At 30.9% G+C, this 18,833-nt stretch overlaps 1 long non-coding RNA gene across 2 annotated transcripts; it reads left to right on the forward strand.

Annotated features, from left to right (window-relative positions):
- Positions 1-6,994: 6,994 nt before the first annotated feature.
- LOC136998775 (uncharacterized) lies at positions 6,995-14,786 on the forward strand. 2 transcript variants are annotated; one of them, XR_010889313.1, is made up of 3 exons: positions 6,995-7,974; positions 10,998-13,256; positions 13,333-14,785. It is a non-coding gene; the product is annotated as an uncharacterized lncRNA (long non-coding RNA). The 2 variants fall into 2 exon arrangements; XR_010889314.1 differs by having other exon boundaries at positions 7,013-7,974; positions 10,998-11,534; positions 11,601-14,786.
- Positions 14,787-18,833: the final 4,047 nt, after the last annotated feature.

The following is an 18,833-nucleotide window of genomic DNA, read 5'->3' on the forward strand; positions in this document are numbered from 1 at the left end:
GAAACTTTTCGAGAGAGACGTTACTTAGTAAGATTATTGTTTTATTGCTTCCTTAACTTAAAACTAAACAATTTCTGTTTAAATCTTTTTAAAAAATATATTTTTTAAAGACATTTTAAATAAATATTTAAAATAGATATTTTTCTGGGTGGTATTTATAGTCCGATTTTATATTTAGAATCGTCTTATGATTTCATTCAACAATGAAATAATGTTGCGCAACTATTTTGTTGATTGAATGAGGTTTTAAAATGATTTCGAATATAAGATCGGATTATTAACACCATCTTATATTCAATAATTTTATTTGGATTTTATCTGGATAAAAAAAGATATCCAGGGGACATTGTTGGGATCTAATTTAATCATATGTAGGATATCCCAGAGATATCCCAGGGATTTATTTTTGGATGTCCTACGGATATCTGAAAAGCAGACATTCGGATATCCCACGGATGCCCTACGGATATCCTACGGCTTTTTACAGACATCCTAGGGATATCTGAAAATCCTTTACATTACATCCCACGGACATCCGTAGGATGAAATTTTGCTATGTAGGTACAAGAGTATTAGTCACACCCATAAATATAATAATAATAAATAAATGAATAAATAAACAAACAAATTAATATATCATTTCTTTTACCTTACTGTAATGTATCATAGAAACTTACGTCTTTCTGAGCAGTGGCATTTGTATTTGGTTCATCTGTTTCATTTTTAGGGTGCCGTCACATACAGTCCGTAATCCGTAATCCGCACCGGATGTCCGCAAAAGTTACTAGGTATTTCGTCCGTAACGTTACGTGTGTTTTTATCTCTTTGTGTCCCATGGAGCCGTAAATACAGACGTAACGGTAATACTATTTTTTATTTAACAGATTATAATTGTTTATTTGTATTTTATTCATAAGAAAACTACAGAATATATTATAATTTTAACAAAAGTTTTAATTAAATCGTCAAATTTAGTTAAATAAATAAAATTAGAAAAAGCATTACTAGTAATAATTAGTAACTTGTAGTAACTTTTACGGAAATTTCAAGGAATTACGGCTCCATGAGACACAGGGCTACTTTTTCCAACGTCGGTTAACTTTAACCGACTGGTAACTTTTCAGAATAGCACTCTTAAAACTCGAAACTTGTATATGTATATGTATATACATATGTATACTGAGTATACATATACATGTATATGTATATGTATACTCAGAAATAACCAAGTTCGTTGGAAACTGAACGTCTGGGCTGGAATTATGGATACAAAAATATTGGGCCCAGTTATTCTACCGGAAAGACTAAATGGCGCATCGTATGTGGAATTTCTTGCAGAAAATCTGCCACATTTTTTGGAAGAAATACCATTATTAAATAGAAATAAAATTGTATTTCAACAAGACGGTGCTGGCCCACATAACGCTAGAATTGTCACAAATTTTTTAAATCACCAATTTCTCGAACGTTGGATGGGTCGATACGGTCCGATTCGTTGGCCTGCAAGATCACCAGACCTCAATCCGTTGAATTTTTCTTGTGGGGCTATTGCAAGGAAATAATTTACAGATAGCTTCCTGAGAACGTCGAAGAATTAAATGACAAACTTCATCATGCCATTTTTCTAATCGAGAACGAAGTTATGGAGAAAACTCAAGAAAATTTATTGAGACGCATGAGAGCATGCATCACAATGAACGGCGGACACGTTGAACATTTATTATAAGAACTAAATTCTTTTAAAATATCTTTTAATCTGCTCTTTTCAGGGCAACCAAATATTTTATTTACGATGAACATCCTTTTTGAGTTCGCAAATTGTTAACAAAAAATCCACATCTTCGATTAACAGGCAGATACTTAAACATTACCTACTAATTTTATTCACTTGAATCACTAATATTATTTTGGATTTAAGTGAGACTTAAAAAATGTGTTTATCTTTCTTTTTAAATAAAGAAAATAAAGATTTATACATGTAAGTCTCTTAAAGCTAAAGTTAAGTTGATTCAATCGGATCTTAGCAGTAAGAAGTTTCGAAGCATTTTATTGTCGGTCATTAATGCTCTGCATTATCATATCAGACACCATGATTTATCAACTGCAATCATCTGTCTCCTTGTTTACATTCTCTTAGCAACAACTTGTTTATTTACAAATGCCATACGGCTTGAACTTATAGTGACCGATCGATATTATCGATCGGTCCGTCAGCTGTAACAATACTTTTCAATAAAAACATAAACCTGGTTCATTGTTTACATCGAGTACTGTCTCCGCATCGAGTTACGTGCGTTGTGTAAACGTTAGGCGTATCCTTCGAATAATTTTTAGTCACCGAATAATTAATCGGTAGTAATAACAAACCGATAGATTCGTGTGTGAGTGTGTGTAAATCTGTGAAAGTATTGATTACTGTAATTGCATGTAGTGTGTACTTTTTTCTTAATAAAAGTAAGCGGAATATGATTATTCGGCAGTGATTAATAGTAATGAATCAATTTATAAATCATTCATTTACGTGAGTAAATTCGATACGTGATACGAAAAAAAATGTATGTCTTATAAATCTTGGTATGGATTTGTTGCATGTCAAGTGCTGTGTAAATTTTTATTGCTTATCCCCGATAAAATTATTCATCCGTCAAACAAAATAAAGACGTCGAATTTGTAAAAGGTAAGTAAGTGAGCGAGCGAGAGAGAGAAAGAGAGAAAAAGAGAGTTGTGTGTGTGTGTGTGTGTGTGTGTGTGTGTGTGTGTGTGTGTGTGCGTGTGCGTGTGTGTTGGTGTGGCGCGTGTTTCATCACGTGTGTTTGATCGCAACGTGCGTCCCGTAATCACCCGTGTCGAATGGAGTTGCACCGCTCCTGCCTATCTTCTGTATTCGTCCCGTGATTTGATAATTTTTTTCTTTTATAACTTGAAAAATAAGCTGCGGACAAAATTTTTGTAAAAGAAAAATCGTCTCAGAATTAACTCAGGAATACGTCTGTGCAAGGACACCTGGGTTGTTCTGAATCACCCTGTATACTGGAAGGGGCATAGCTGACTTGCCGTTGTCCTCAACATCTATCTATCCTTGTCTGTACATTTTATTGCAATACGCATGCGTCGATTATGTTGATGTGTGTGATGACAAACTAGCAAGCTTATCTATGACAAGCCTTCCAATATAATCAAGTCTAAAGAAATAATCATAAAAAAGTATAGTATCGGGTATAGTAATAAAGTTATAAAAATATATGAAAATGGGACGTTATTGCATTTTATGTAGCTCAACAAACCGTAGCAAAATATCTCTTCATGCGTAAGTATAGATTTACTTTGTAATTTAAAGCTCTTAGCTTTGAGGTTATATCTTGAATTAATTTAGAAATATAAAAGGTATATTGTACGTATAACGTACATTAAAATAATCTAAAATGTTATTATATATTCTGTCCACAACGTTTAGATTTCCTAAAGATTTAAACATCAATAAAGTTTTTAAATATTTTTTTTATTATTTATTATAATAATTTTTATTGTACTAGTTACTATATATACAAGATATAATTAAAATAAGATAACAAACTTTAGAGGACCGAGAATATTACATAATAATAAATATTACTTTTTTATTTTTCATTAATAATATATATTTTATATCAGTAACAGTGGGTTTGTGTGTGACGCAAGATCTATAGAGAGAAGGTTACCTCACGCGCAAAGAAGGACGCGCGGCAAGAGGGGCACATGCTGAGCGGGGTGAGCGGCAAGAGGGGTAATGATGATCTCATCGGCTAACAGTAGCTGTCTCTCGCACGCTTTAGTGTTTTCTCTCTCGCTCCTTTAATATAGAAATGCTTTGAGTTTTTATCGAAAAAATACTTTTATTTTGTAAAATATTGATAGCACTGGAAATTGCGTAATAAAAATTGAAAAGTAAATTAGAAAGGCGCTATAAATTACATATATTGCAAATTATAGCGCTAGATATTTAACGTTTATAATGTTAAATATCGCTGCAACAGATGCATTTGTGATACAAATTGCTTTGTACTCGTATTTAGACTGTAATATCAATGAAAATAAAATATAATTTGGGGATATACACAAAAAACATCATTTGTAAAATAGTAAAATAAAAGAAAAAATAGTACATATTTAAAAATTATTTTTAAAATAATATTTACTGTTTATATGCATTATTTACAAAAAAATAATATAAAAAAATTAATTTTTTATATTTAATTGTGAAAACCTCAAAAATTGTCAAGAAATTGTAACTGAAATTCATAAATGTAAGTACAATTCTAGGATAATATAAAAAGCATCATACACAAATTTATTATGATACAAACTTAAATAATGAAATTGTAATATATGTTTCAATATTGCAAATGTGAATATTTATATGATAAAATTTACAAAGTGTTAACAATTTTCAAATATTTGCTAATAAAATATTATTGAAATGTTTCTGTTGAAATCTTAAAATAATTCTTTAAAACAAATATGATGGGGTATATATTAGGGATCATTAAATATGCGGCAACATTGTGATTATAAAATTTTATAAGTATCTATAATAAAAATTAAGTATAATAAACATAATAAGTATATAAGTATAATAATAAAATTTTTATAAATATCTATAATAATAAAAATACATATATATATATATGTTGTATTAATCTGTTAATATAAAAAAATTATGATGTTCATTGGTCGAGACGGTCTTATGCTATGCATATGCAGTTATGTCATTTTGTGTGTGATGGTCTTATATCTGTACGTGCGTATGCACATGTGATACCCGGCGTGGTGCACAGATGTCTATACTAGTACTAGATCGCTAACTTTAGGCTTTGACGTATGGAAAAACTGATGGCTCCTGCACACAGGACGCGGTAACGCTTGCCGCGCGGCAAAACGCGACGCGGCAAAGAAAAATAATTTTTTTAGTGTTTACACTGCACGCGTTAAAGATTGGGTGAGCATGCGCAAACTGGGTATATATATATATATATATATATATATATATACATACGTAACGTAATTTAACCTAAAACACAAGTAATACAATATAATATACAATATAAAATAGATATATTGTATTTAGACACGGACTAAGGAATAGAGGGACGGTGCACAAGCTGTACCGGGGGAGCACGTTTGCGGCGGGGGGGGGCCGCCATATTCGTTTAGTAATCACCACACATAGAACTCACTATTTGCGTATATGTGAGAAATGAAAGTCAGATCCTGCGCACAATAAACAAAATAGGAAATAGAAATAGAAATAATTATTAAATATTAGAAATAAGAAATTGGAATTATTTATTTTAAAAATAAAAAGAATAGAAAAAATTAATGCATGAATTAAGCTTATATTGATGCTTATAAGCATGCTTATAAGCATCAATAAATGCTTAGTATTATTAGTTTAATTAATACTATGAACTAGTTTATGTAACTAGTAAATGTAAAAGAAATATTTTTTTGTTAATTTTGTTTTATTTATTTTAAAACTTTATTATAATGTGTTTAGTTTTTACATTTTAGTAGACATTTTATTTTTTTGTTTTTGACATTTTTTATAAAATAAATACTTTAACTTTTATTACTCTGAGGCTCTGCATACAGTAGACAAAATATTAGAAATAGCAATAAACATTTAATATTAAAAAGAGAAATTATTTTACATCTAACAAGAGAATAAAATATATTAATTAGTTCCAATTCTTATTTCTACAGATATAAGCCGAGAGCACAAGCTTTTACATAAAGCATAACGCATAAGCATAAGGAAATTGATTGGTCTATATATAAGCATAAGCAAATGCATAAGGAAATGGACCAATCAATTTCCTTATGCTTATGCGTTATGCTTTATGCAAAAGTCTGTGCTCCGGCCAATAAGGCCATCACACACAAAATGACATAACTGCATATGCATAGCATAAGACCGTCTCGACCAATGAACATGCTATGTAAATCAATATGGCACCTTTATGCTAGATGTTCATTGGTCGAGACGGTCTTATGCTATGCATATGCAGTTATGTCATTTTGTGTGTGAGGGCCTATACACATTACACACGCATTGTCGCCATTTTGTTGTAGGGTGTCATGGCCGAAACCGGAAATCCTGCCGGCCTCAGCTCTTTTGACGAAGTTAGCGATCTAGTACTAGTATAGACATCTGTGTATAACAGCGAAAGCTTGATTGGCTACCACGGCGCTTCTTGTCGCGCAGCAAGCATTAGGCCGAATTCCCACTAAGCGCGTCACGCGTCGCGTTATCCGCTGCGTCACAAATTACCCAATCAAAACATCCCATTTTATTGCATCATGTGCCGCGCGACCAAGATCTATAGAGAGAAGGTTACCTCAGGCAAACCGGTTGTGGGCGAGGGACGATAAAGTAAGGGGGGAGCTAGAAACAGCTTGGTGGCGAGGGGCGACAAACAGTAGCTGTCTCTCTCTTTCAAAGTTCTTTCTTTTCTAACTGTTTCTAACTCTGTCACTCGCTCTCATTATTGACTTTTATGTATCAGTTTAAGAGGTTATATAGTAAAAATCGAAGGTACGTATATTAATTATTTTGTTTGTTATTTCCCCTAACATATTCAAATAAACAAAACCGAAGAAATAATTTAACTTACATTTATGAATTTCAGTTACAATTTCTTGACAATTTTTGAGATTTTCACAATTAAATATAAAAAATAAATTTCTTTATAGTATTTTTTTTGTAAATAATGCATATAAACAGTAAATATTATTTTAAAAATAATTTTTAAATATGTACTATTTTTTCTTTTATTTTACTACTTTACAAATGGTTTTTTGTGTATATCCCCAAATTATATTTTATTTTCATTGATATTACAGTCTAAATACGAGTACAAAGCAATTTGTATCACAAATGCATCTGTTGCAGCGATATTTAACATTATAAACGTTAAATATCTAGCGCTATAATTTGCAATATATGTAATTTATAGCGCCTTTCTAATTTACTTTTTAATTTTTATTACGCAATTTCCAGTGCTATCAATATTTTACAAAATAAAAGTATTTTTTCGATAAAAACTCAAAGCATTTCTATATTAAAGGAGCGAAAAAGAAAACACTAAAGCGTGCAAGAGAGATAGCTACTGTTTGACGATGAGATCATCATTGCCCCCCTCTTGCCGCTCGCCCCGCTCAGCATGTGCCCCTCTTGCCGCTCGTCCCTCTTTGCGCGTGAGGTAACCTTTTCTCTATAGATCTTGGTTTTTCACCAAGAGACACAAGCGACACAAAAGTATTATTCTCTCTGTTGCTCATTGAATATCAAACAAAGACAGAGTCATAGGCTGCGTTCCGTAAAGAGCATATGCGCGCATGTATCTACAGTATACGTTACGTATACTGTAAATACATGCGCGCATATGCTCTTTACGGAACGCAGCCATACTTGTGTCGATTTGTGTCAATTTGTGTTCTTTGCTGGAAAACAACCTAAGCTGCTCAAACTTTGTAAGGATTGAGAAGGCAAGGAGTGGGGAAGAAAAATGGCGCAGACGAGAATACCTGTATCTTTAGTGCTCTAGGAAGAGAAGAGTTGCATCGTGGCCACCATATCGTAAACACGTGTAACCTTAAGCTGAAGACATTCCACTTTAAAAATTAAAAAGTATAATAAATTCAGTATTTAATTTTAGTATATTTAATTTCAGTATAATAAGTTCAGTGAAGTGAACATACCGGTTATAATATCTATATTCTCACGTGGTAACGTTCAATTAGGAAGACAAAAATGTCTGTTTCGTATAATTTGCCAAACGAGATATTAGAAAAAATTTTCAATTTCTGTGATGTTTATACTTTATCACAGATTAGTATGGTATGCATACAATTTAATAATGTGGCAAAATATATACTAATGAAAAAAAGTGAACATTTGCTTGTCACGAATCAGAAATCGGAAAAATTTCGTGAACGGTAAGTTAAATAAAACTTAATTTTATTTATATTTTAATTTATTCTAGAACAGTGCTTGGTATTAATCGAGCATTTCAGCCGATTTCCGTAGTTGACGATCCTTTTCCTCTTCTTATTGAACGCGCCAAAGCTGCTCGACCAGCGTCGAGTGTTAGGAGCATCATTAATTTATGAATGGAGTTTTCTTTCTTAATTATTGAATTTTATGAAAATTTATGAAATTTATTAAAATTTATTAAAAATACTTGTTTATTTTTAATATATTATGCAAAAATATTTTAATAGATTTCCTCGTCACCAATGAGCTACTATTGTTGACGCGTTTTTTTCCCTCTATCACTTTTTTTTTTTTTTTTTAGTTATTGAGCGGTATTCAGAGTCCGTTTTTATCTTTAAGATTCTCTTAAGTATGGTTCCTAAAATGTTATGAAGCAATCAAAAAGCCATATTAGTATCTTAAAACAGTACTTGAGATAATTCTGGAATAAGAACGAACTAGGCTAAGAAAATCTAATCTTTTTCATATTTAATTCTTTTAAATTAAGAATTCATTATTTTTTGTCTTTAATGGAATAAGGCTGGCGTCACATAGAACCCGTAATCCGTAATCCGCACCGGAAGTCCGCAAAAGTTACTAGGGATTGCGTCCGTAACGTTACGTATGTTTTTTCTCCTTGTGTCCCATGGAGCCGTAAATACACACGTAACGGTATTACTATTTTTTATTTAACAAATTATAATTGTTTATTTGTATTTTATTCATAAGAAAACTACAGAATATATTATAATTTTAACAAAAATTTTAATTAAATCGTCAAATTTAGTTAAATAAATAAAATTAAAAAAAGCATTACTAGTAATAACTAGTAACTTTTAGTAACTTTTACGGAAATTTCATGGAATTACGGCTCCATGGGACACAAGGAGATAAAACACACGTAACGTTACGGACGCAATCCCTAGTAACTTTTGCGGACTTTTGGTGCGGATTACGGATTACGGGTTCTATGTGACGCCGGCCTAAGTCTATAAGGAAAACCACACAAAAAGAAATCCTAGAGCGGCTGCGTCGTGTGCGATAAAGAAAGGAAAAGAGGCGTCAACCACGGAAATCGGTTGAAAGCTCAACTAATTCTGAGCACTGTTCTAGAATTTTCTTTTCATCACGTTGCCTGCCGAATCGATTTCTTATATTATTCCGTTTTTTATTAGCGGAGACGATGCAATGACATCATTAATCACTTCTAAATTAATCCAAGTTTGTCCAATTAAAATTACTAATTAAAAAGTGTTGTTAGCAAAAATACTTTTTCTTAAGTCTAATACAATATTTGTCGATAAAACTTTTTTAAATATTAACGTTAAAGGAATCCTAAAGTGATCTGTTTTACCGATTTCTTTCAAATACACTCATTGAAATATATTATGCCCTATCTACACCGAAGGATAATCCTACTTGTGGCTCATCCGAGCGAGTAATGTAGACGACCGAAAATCATACTGAAGTTGGTTTTCAATCGTACCAACTCAAAAAAGCAAATCATTCATCAGAATATTTGCATATAAAAAACAAAGATATTTCTATAAAAAATAATCTTCTGTCGAACAGAATAACAATTCGGGTTACCTTAGATCGGATGAAAGTTTGTTTTATAGGTACTGAATTTATTACCGGTTTTAAAGTCAACGGTACCAATATAACAACACTAAAATTGTACTTAGTGTAGACGAGCGAAAATGGTCGGATAAGCCACCTAAAAAATAAGACCCTAAAAAAAGAGACTTGCCAACTCGTCACGTGACTGTTAGTGGACTCTGATTGGCTGGTGTATGGATCGCACATTTGTGCCCCGTGTGCACCATAAAGCTACACTGAACTACACTATAGGTTTGTTCTTTATAGCTGAACTGGCTGCACTAGTTCAGAGTTTATCTTTTGCTCTCTACATTAGAAGGAAAAAGATAAACTCTGAACTAGTGCAGCCAGTTCAGTTATAAAGAACAGACCTTATGAATACCGGCCATAGTGTAGTTCAGTGTAGCTTTATGGTGCACACGGGGCACAAATGTGCGATCCATACACCAGCCAATCAGAGTCCACTAACAGTCACGTGACGAGTTGGCGAGTCTCTCTTTTTAGAGTCTCTAAAATATATAAGCCGAGAGCACAAGCTTTTACATAAAGCATAACGCATAAGCATAAGGAAATTGATTGGTCTATATATAAGCATAAGCAAATGCATAAGGAAATGGACCAATCAATTTCCTTATGCTTATGCGTTATGCTTTATGCAAAAGTCTGTGCTCCGGCCAATACCATACTGGAACAAGCACGCCTTTGTTCTCGACCGGTCAGATGGAGATAGCTGTTTGGACCCGGATCTCTCTATCTAACCAACAGTTTTGGTCACGTGTTTACAGCTACTATTAGTCGAGAGTAGACGAGATAGAAAGAGAAATCCGGTACCGAGTCACTGCCTTGTCTGACCGTTTTGTCGAATGGAGGGGGTAGCCTGTGCTCGTTCCAGTATGGTATATAGTTCAATGAATACACTATACCTTTTTTTGGTTGTGTAAAATAAAAAATCCTTTTTAGTAATTAAAGTACATATACCAATACACTACGGACGGCCGACTTGAAAGGATTTTTCAAGCCAGATACAGTATTTGTTTTACTTTTTATTTTTCGTAAATTTTGTTTTTTTTTGGCTGCATGGCTTAAAAAATCTTTTCAAATCGACCGTCTGTAGTGTATTAGCATATGCACTTTAATTACAAAAAAGGAGTTTTTATTCTACACGGTCAAAAAAGGTATAGTGTATTTGAAAGAAATTGGTAAAACAGATCACTTTAGAATTATCTTAAGTCACAACTTGTTATCTTATTTTTAGCAAAACTTGATTTAATTTTTTAATTATATCTTTTTAAAATAAATTTCAATATTTATATATTTTCAGAAGATAGATATTCATGATTTTATATAAGATCACATTGAAGAACACATGTCTTATTTTTTTTTACAGATGTAAACCACTATTACCTTTAGATATTAATTCTAAATTTATTACAAGTTACAACTGGATATATAAAAAATATGAAGAAAGACAAATAAATGACGTAAGGGAAGGCTGTGACTGCATAAAACATACAAATAATAATAAACGCGTACAAATGATTAAAAATACGGTTTGGTTTTGTGGAACAAATAGAGAGCAATAAACTTCATGCTTATAATCGCGCAAAGAACGGTACTATTGAAAAGAGTAAAAAGATTCTGTGTACTGACAACGCTTTGATTAAATGTTTTGCTCTTTGCGATGATTATATTATAAGTGGCGACATGCAAGTATTTATTTATAAACTACGTTTTATGTTTATTTCTATTTTTTATTTTTGACAAAAATTTTTGTAGAAATGGTGTTATTAATCGTTGGCAAATTAAGGATAATCAAAATAACTTTTTTTTGGAACGTTTAAAAATACATGATGTGCATTCTAAAATTGAACAAATAAACGCAACATCGCAACACATTATAACTGCTTCTGAAAATTCAATAAAGGTATGTTTAAAGAAAAATTGTAATAATGCTATGTTAATGTAGTATGTAAAAAGTATGTTTTTGTAGATACTGAAATATACAAATGATAGAAAAGGTTGTACGGAAGAAAACGAAATATTTTGTGGAGACGACTCATCTTATATAAAATCAATCTCATTTGACCCTATTTGACCCTAGGAACAAAATTTGCGGCTAGTTCCGCATATTGGTTTACTTTTAAGTCGTCGTTTCTACGAATTTACGATATTGATAAAAGGTAAGTTATGTTTCAATTAATTAATCGGTTTCTACAAATGTTCGATTGAACATTGACTACATTAACACGTCAATCTCAATTGGGTATAGTAACATCCGTAGTTATGAAACTCGATTAACGTTGCCGTGTAAACGTACTCTTTGATTATGTTTATATAGACACTATTATATCATCCGATTTAATAACATTTCTAATTATAACTTACAAGGACGGTTTGATAACCCAAAAATTCTAAAAAATATGAAACTGCAGAAATATAATACATATTATCCTAATCAAGTACGTATATTTGGAATAATATACAACAAACTAATGTAAAATAATTTTAGTTATCAGATAATAAATAAAAATTTTGGAAATATGTATGTGCAACTAATATGGGAGAATCCTCACACTATTCTCACGTGTTTTTATAATTCTATTTAAAAAATGGATATAAGGTAATAAATCTTATTGTTAATACTAGTTAAGCTTTCAATTTTTTCATATTTGTTGTACTATAATTTCAGAACATCCAATTTTGTTGTACGTAGTTGGGATTTTTCCAAATATTACGCTTTGTGTTGCTCATCAGATAATGGGTGTTTACGATAATTCAAGTTCGAGTTAGTTTCACTAGGACCGACAATGAGATATACATAACCATCTAGAACCTTTATGATTCATGACAACTCGACGCTGTCTTGTATTGCTTGAGTTAAATTCATTGAATTTGTTGAGTTTAATAAATATAATTATATACATATATATATAATTATATCTATTAAAGAAGTATACCAACATACATACTAACATTATTTGTTTCTTTCATAGACTGATTTGCAGTTGACATTTTTTTATTACAATAAAATTTGCTCTATAAACTCAACAAATTCAATTAATTTAACTCAAGCAATGGGTGTTTACGATAATTCAAGTTCGAGTTAGTTTCACTAGGACCGAAAAATGAGATAGACATAACCATCTAGAATCTTTATGATTTATGACAACTCAACGCTGTCTTGTATTGCTTGAGTTAAATTAATTGAATTTGTTGAGTTTATAGAGCAAATTTTATTGTAATAAAAAAATGTTAACTGCAAATCAATCTATGAAAGAAACAAATAATGTTGGTATGTATGTTGGTATACCTCTTTAATAGATATAATTATATATATATGTATATAATTTTATATTTATTAAACTCAACAAATTCAATGAATTTAACTCAAGCAATACAAGACAGCGTTGAGTTGTCATGAATCATAAAGGTTCTAGATGATTATGTATATCTCATTGTCGGTCCTAGTGAAACTAACTCGAACTTGAATTATCGTAAACACCCAATACAAGACAGCGTCGAGTTGTCATAAATCATAAAGATTCTAGATGGTTATGTCTATCTCATTTTTCGGTCCTAGTGAAACTAACTCGAACTTGAATTATCGTAAACACCAATTGTAAACACCCAGAGTGTTGCCATTCAAGTTTGTATTATTTAAAAATTTTTTGTATCTTGTACTTTATTAGTGAATTATTATTAACTATCTTAAAAATTTTTAGACGTATGATGTGGACGGCTCAGGTATATATTCTCTAGAATTTGATAGTACCCATATGTATGGTTGTGGGTGTTTACGATAATTCAAATTCGAGTTAGTTTCACTAGGGCCAAAAAATGAGATAGACATAACCATCTAGAACCTTTATGATTCATGACAACTCGACGCTGTCTTGTATTGCTTGAGTTATATTCATTGAATTTAGGGCCACTTTTTCCAACGTCGGTTAACTTTAACCGACTGGTAACTTTTCAGAATAGCCAACTAAAAACTCGAAATTTGTATATGTATATGTATATACAAGTTTCGAGTTTTTAGTTGGCTATTCTGAAAAGTTACCAGTCGGTTAAAGTTAACCGACGTTGGAAAAAGTGGCCCTTATTGAGTTTATTAAGCAAATTTTATTGTAATAGAAAAATGTCATTTATTATTATTATTAATTATATTATTATTAATTTATTAAAGAGGTATACAAACATACATACCAACATTATTTGTTTTTTTCATAGACTGATTTGCAGTTGACATTTTTCTATTACAATAAAATTTGCTCAATAAACTCAACAAATTCAATGAATTTAACTCAAGCAATACAAGACAGCGTCGAGTTGTCATGAATCATAAAGGTTCTAGATGGTTATGTCTATCTCATTTTTCGGTCCTAGTGAAACTAACTCGAACTTGAATTATCGTAAACACCCTGTGCAATCGGTGGTCTTTTTGAATTGGACTTTACGGAAAAAAACCACTTTAACCACAAAGGAATAAAAAAGCATTTTAGCAATATTTATTAAATAAAAGAAAATTGATTAAACATTTTTTTTATTATGTTTAAATGCTTATATAAATTCAGTGAACTCTATATAAACTAGAGCACTAAAGATACAGGTATTCTCGTCTGCGCCATTTTTGTCCCATTCCCCCACTCCTTACCCTCTTGATCCCAACAAAGTTCGAGCAGCTTAGAAGACTAGAGAGTCTTTAATCAGAGTGGCGCCATACAACTATCATTTATGAATGATCCGCCATGTTTAAGCTATTCCTAGCAGTTTTTGAATCGTACTATTTTCAAGATTGTGTATTTATTTTAATAAATAGAAATAAATAGATGTTGTATATAAAATAATGTTATTTGTTATACGAAATAATATTATTATAACAAAAATAATATTATTGCACAAAATATTTGCATAAAATAATGTTATCACAACCAAAATAATAATGTTATTGCATATAATAAAACTTAATTATTAAAAATAAAACTTAATTTTTTAAAACTTAAAAAACATTAATTTTACCTAAAAGAGTGGTGCATTGCCATAGATTTACTCTCATAATATTTGCGATTTGGTAATAAAAATCTACGCTTATTTTTTAATTTTAAACGCACCGTAGCGAATTGTTAAATAAATTTAAACGCAAATTATGACAATCTAGAATATGATCTGTGGGAACATAATTAATTTTATTTATTAAAAATTTATGTAAATTTATATTACGCATTTTTTGAAAATTTTCTAGTGAAATATCTTTTAAAACATCGCAATTTTCAGTTTATTTTGACTGATCGTCTTACACAAAACTGCATAGAATGGATTTGCATTTTTCGATTTATTTCTTCTAATTTCTTGTTGTGTGTGTTCTTACTTTCTTCTTTATTTTCATCAATTTTAGTTGTATTTGAAATGCATTCTGTTGATAATGTATTACAGAATTCATTGCTTGTCGAAGATCAGTTTCATCTATAATTTCAACAGTTTTATATATATATATATATATATATATATATCTATAGCCATCTAAAGAAATATATTTATTAGAAACATTTTAAGAGGATGCTGAAGTGACGGGCGAACTCCGACGCGAAAGCGCCATCATTTCGATGGTACTAAAAATGAAATGACATTATCGGCGCAGCCTACGGACCTATGCCGCGTAGGTCCGTGTGTACGCATTTGTTTGTAGTGGTGACTCACTACACTGACGTGTGGTCTGTGTACATACGTGTGTCATCGGAAGTTTGTAAACAAACGATGCTTGCGCTTGTTTCCTCGACTGAAATTTCGTCGCAAAGCTGCAATATAATGTCCGAGAAAACATAAGCGTATACAAGGTGTCAAATAAATACAAACTAAATATGACAAAATAATAAATAAAAAATATACATATAATACTATATATATCATTGAAGAAAAATGTCATATACTTTTCTTACTTTTATCCTTATGTAGTAAATACTAAATAACTAATTAATCAATTAATTAATATATACATATACACATATATTCAATAAATAGTTATCTTTATTTTGTATTTTATATGATAATGACTAAAATAATGAAAGTATATATTATTTCAGTTATATAAAATACAAAATAAAGATAACTATATTCAATATGTATATGTATGTATTCAATAATTAATTAACTTATTTATTTATTTTGTATTTGTTACATAAGAATAAAAATAGGAAAAGCATATAACATATTTTTCCAATTAGACATATAGTATTATACATACATTTTTCAAATAAAATATTTTATCATATCTAACTTATATCTATTAGACACCTTGTATAAGTCTATTTTGTCTCGTATGTACATCATTCAGCCATACGATAGAATTTCAATTGCGAGAAAAAAGGTTAAATGACCTTATAAATTATCTGATAAAATATAAACAGACCACACGTGCAGTAAATTGCTAACTAAAATAAATACGTATTTCTTCAAATCTGTCAGCTGACGTTAGATCGCCTATGACAATATTTCTTAAAATCTGCCAGTTCACGAATAAATTGTCTTTAGCTCTCTTTTTTCTAAACTGTCAGCTGACGTTAGATCGCCTCTGACTATATTTATTAAAAATTGTCAGCTCACGATAGATCGCCTCTGACAATATTTCTTACAATTTGCCAGTTCACGAATAAATCGTCTTTAGCTCTCTTTTTTCTAAACTGTCAGCTGACGTTAGATCGTCTGTGACAATATTTATTTAAAATTGTCAGCTCACGATAGATCGCCTCTGACAATATTTCTTACAATTTGCCAGTTCACGAATAAATCGTTTTTAGCTCTCTTTTTTCTAAACTGTCAGCTAACGTTAGATCGCCTCTGACTATATTTATTAAAAATTGTCAGCTCACGATAGATCGCCTCTGACAATATTTCTTACAATTTGCCAGTTCACGAATAAATCGTCTTTAGCTCTCTTTTTTCTAAACTGTCAGCTGACGTTAGATCGTCTGTGACAATATTTATTTAAAATTGTCAGCTCACGATAGATCGCCTCTGACAATATTTCTAACAATTTGCCAGTTCACGAATAAATCGTTTTTAGCTCTCTTTTTTCTAAACTGTCAGCTGACGTTAGATCGCCTCTGACTATATTTATTAAAAATTGTCAGCTCACAATAGATCGCTTCTGACAATATTTCTTACAATTTGCCAGTTCACGAATAAATCGTCTTTAGCTCTCTTTTTTCTAAACTGTCAGCTGACGTTAGATCGTCTGTGACAATATTTATTTAAAATTGTCAGCTCACGATAGATCGCCTCTGACAATATTTCTTACAATTTGCCAGTTCACGAATAAATCGCCTTTAGCTCTCTTTCTTCTAAACTGTCAGCTGACGTTAGATCGCCTCTGATTATATTTATTTAAAATTGTCAGCTCACGAAAGATCTCCTCTGGCTTGTCTTATTCTATATTGCCAGTCCACGACAAAGCCGCCTCTGGCTTGAAGACAAGAATAAGAATTTTCTTCTAATGCCAGTCCACGAGAAAACCGCCTCTGGCTTGTCTTATTCTATATTGCCAGTCCACGAGAAAACCGCCTTTGGCTTGTCTTATTCTATATTGCCAGTCCACGAGGAAACCGCCTCTGGCTTGAAGACAAGAATAAGAATTTTCTAATGCCAGTCCACGAGAAAACCGCCTCTGGCTTGTCTTATTCTATATTGCCAGTCCATGAGAAAACCGCCTCTGGCTTGTCTTATTCTATATTGCCAGTCCACGAGGAAACCGCCTCTGGCTTGAAGACAAAAATAAGAATTTTCTAATGCCAGTCCACGAGAAAACCGCCTCTGGCTTGTCTTATTCTATATTGCCAGTCCACGAGGAAACCGCCTCTGGCTTGAAGACAAGAATAAGAGTTTTCTAATGCCAGTCCACGAGAAAACCGCCTCTGGCTTGTCTTATTATATATTGCCAGTCCACGAGGAAACCGCCTCTGGCTTGTCTTATTCTTTATTGTAAGATACTTTTATTACGTCATATGCTTTATGTATATATATATATATAATGTATATTATATGCTCCACATTATCTATATTTATATCAAAATATTTTTCTAAGAAATTGACATCATTTTGTATACTCTTTTTACAATAAATGTATATGATATATGCCATATTTTTTATTTCTAAAGCATGAAATATAAAGATATTTTTATTTTTTTGTGTCTATCATTTGTAAAAAAATTTTGATAAAAGAAACAACATTAATTTTGCGACTTGCAATAATCTGTTTCATTATATGCTTCTTTTAAATACTTACACTTAGCCTTATTTTATGTGATTAACTTGGTATTTAAAATACGTATCAAAATCGAAAATGTATTTCTATTACAGTAGAAACGAAACATTCTTGTCTTACAACAGAGAGAAATGGCAAAATATAATATTGTCTAAAGTACAGTCCAATAAAAACTGTTAAAATTGAACATTTTATAAAACCACTGTGATTCATGAAAAATCAGAATTATTATTTCAAAAATATAGATATATTTCGACTGTGTGTTTTAAACTGCACTACACATTCAAAATTCACAGAATAAATTTATTTCTGCAAAGTTGTGTATAATGTCAGTGGAAAAGTGATTTATTTGTTATTACATATACATGATATTTTACCATTCCTTTCTGGTGTAAGACTACAATGTTTTTTTTCTACTGAACTAGAAATTAATTTTATATTTTGATGTGTATTTTAGATACCAAGGAAAACGCATAAAATAAGGCTAGTTGTAAGTATTTAAAAGAAGTATATATTGAAACAGATAATTGCAAGTCACAAAATTAATGTTTTTTTTATCAAGATTTTTTTACAAATGATACATACAAGAAACTAAAAATACCTTTATATATATTTCATGCTTTATAAATAAGTTATATGACATATACATTTATTATAAAAATATATACAATATACAAAATGATATTCATATAAATGATATACAATATACAAGATGATATAAAAAGTTAATTTTACATAGATACTTTGATGTGAATATACATAATATGGAGCACAGAATATACATAATATATACACATAAAGCACATGAATAAAAGTATTTTGTAGAAATTAGAATATGAATGTATGTAATTAAATAATATAAATGTTTGCAAAAATGTTGCAAAATTTATGTATAATACATACACTTTTTTATCCTTCAGAGTGCCTTCAACCCATTTTTTTCAGCCGGGTTTCGTAGCACATAAC

Source organism: Linepithema humile, chromosome 3, assembly GCF_040581485.1.
Source record: "Linepithema humile isolate Giens D197 chromosome 3, Lhum_UNIL_v1.0, whole genome shotgun sequence".
Taxonomy (NCBI): domain Eukaryota; kingdom Metazoa; phylum Arthropoda; class Insecta; order Hymenoptera; family Formicidae; genus Linepithema; species Linepithema humile.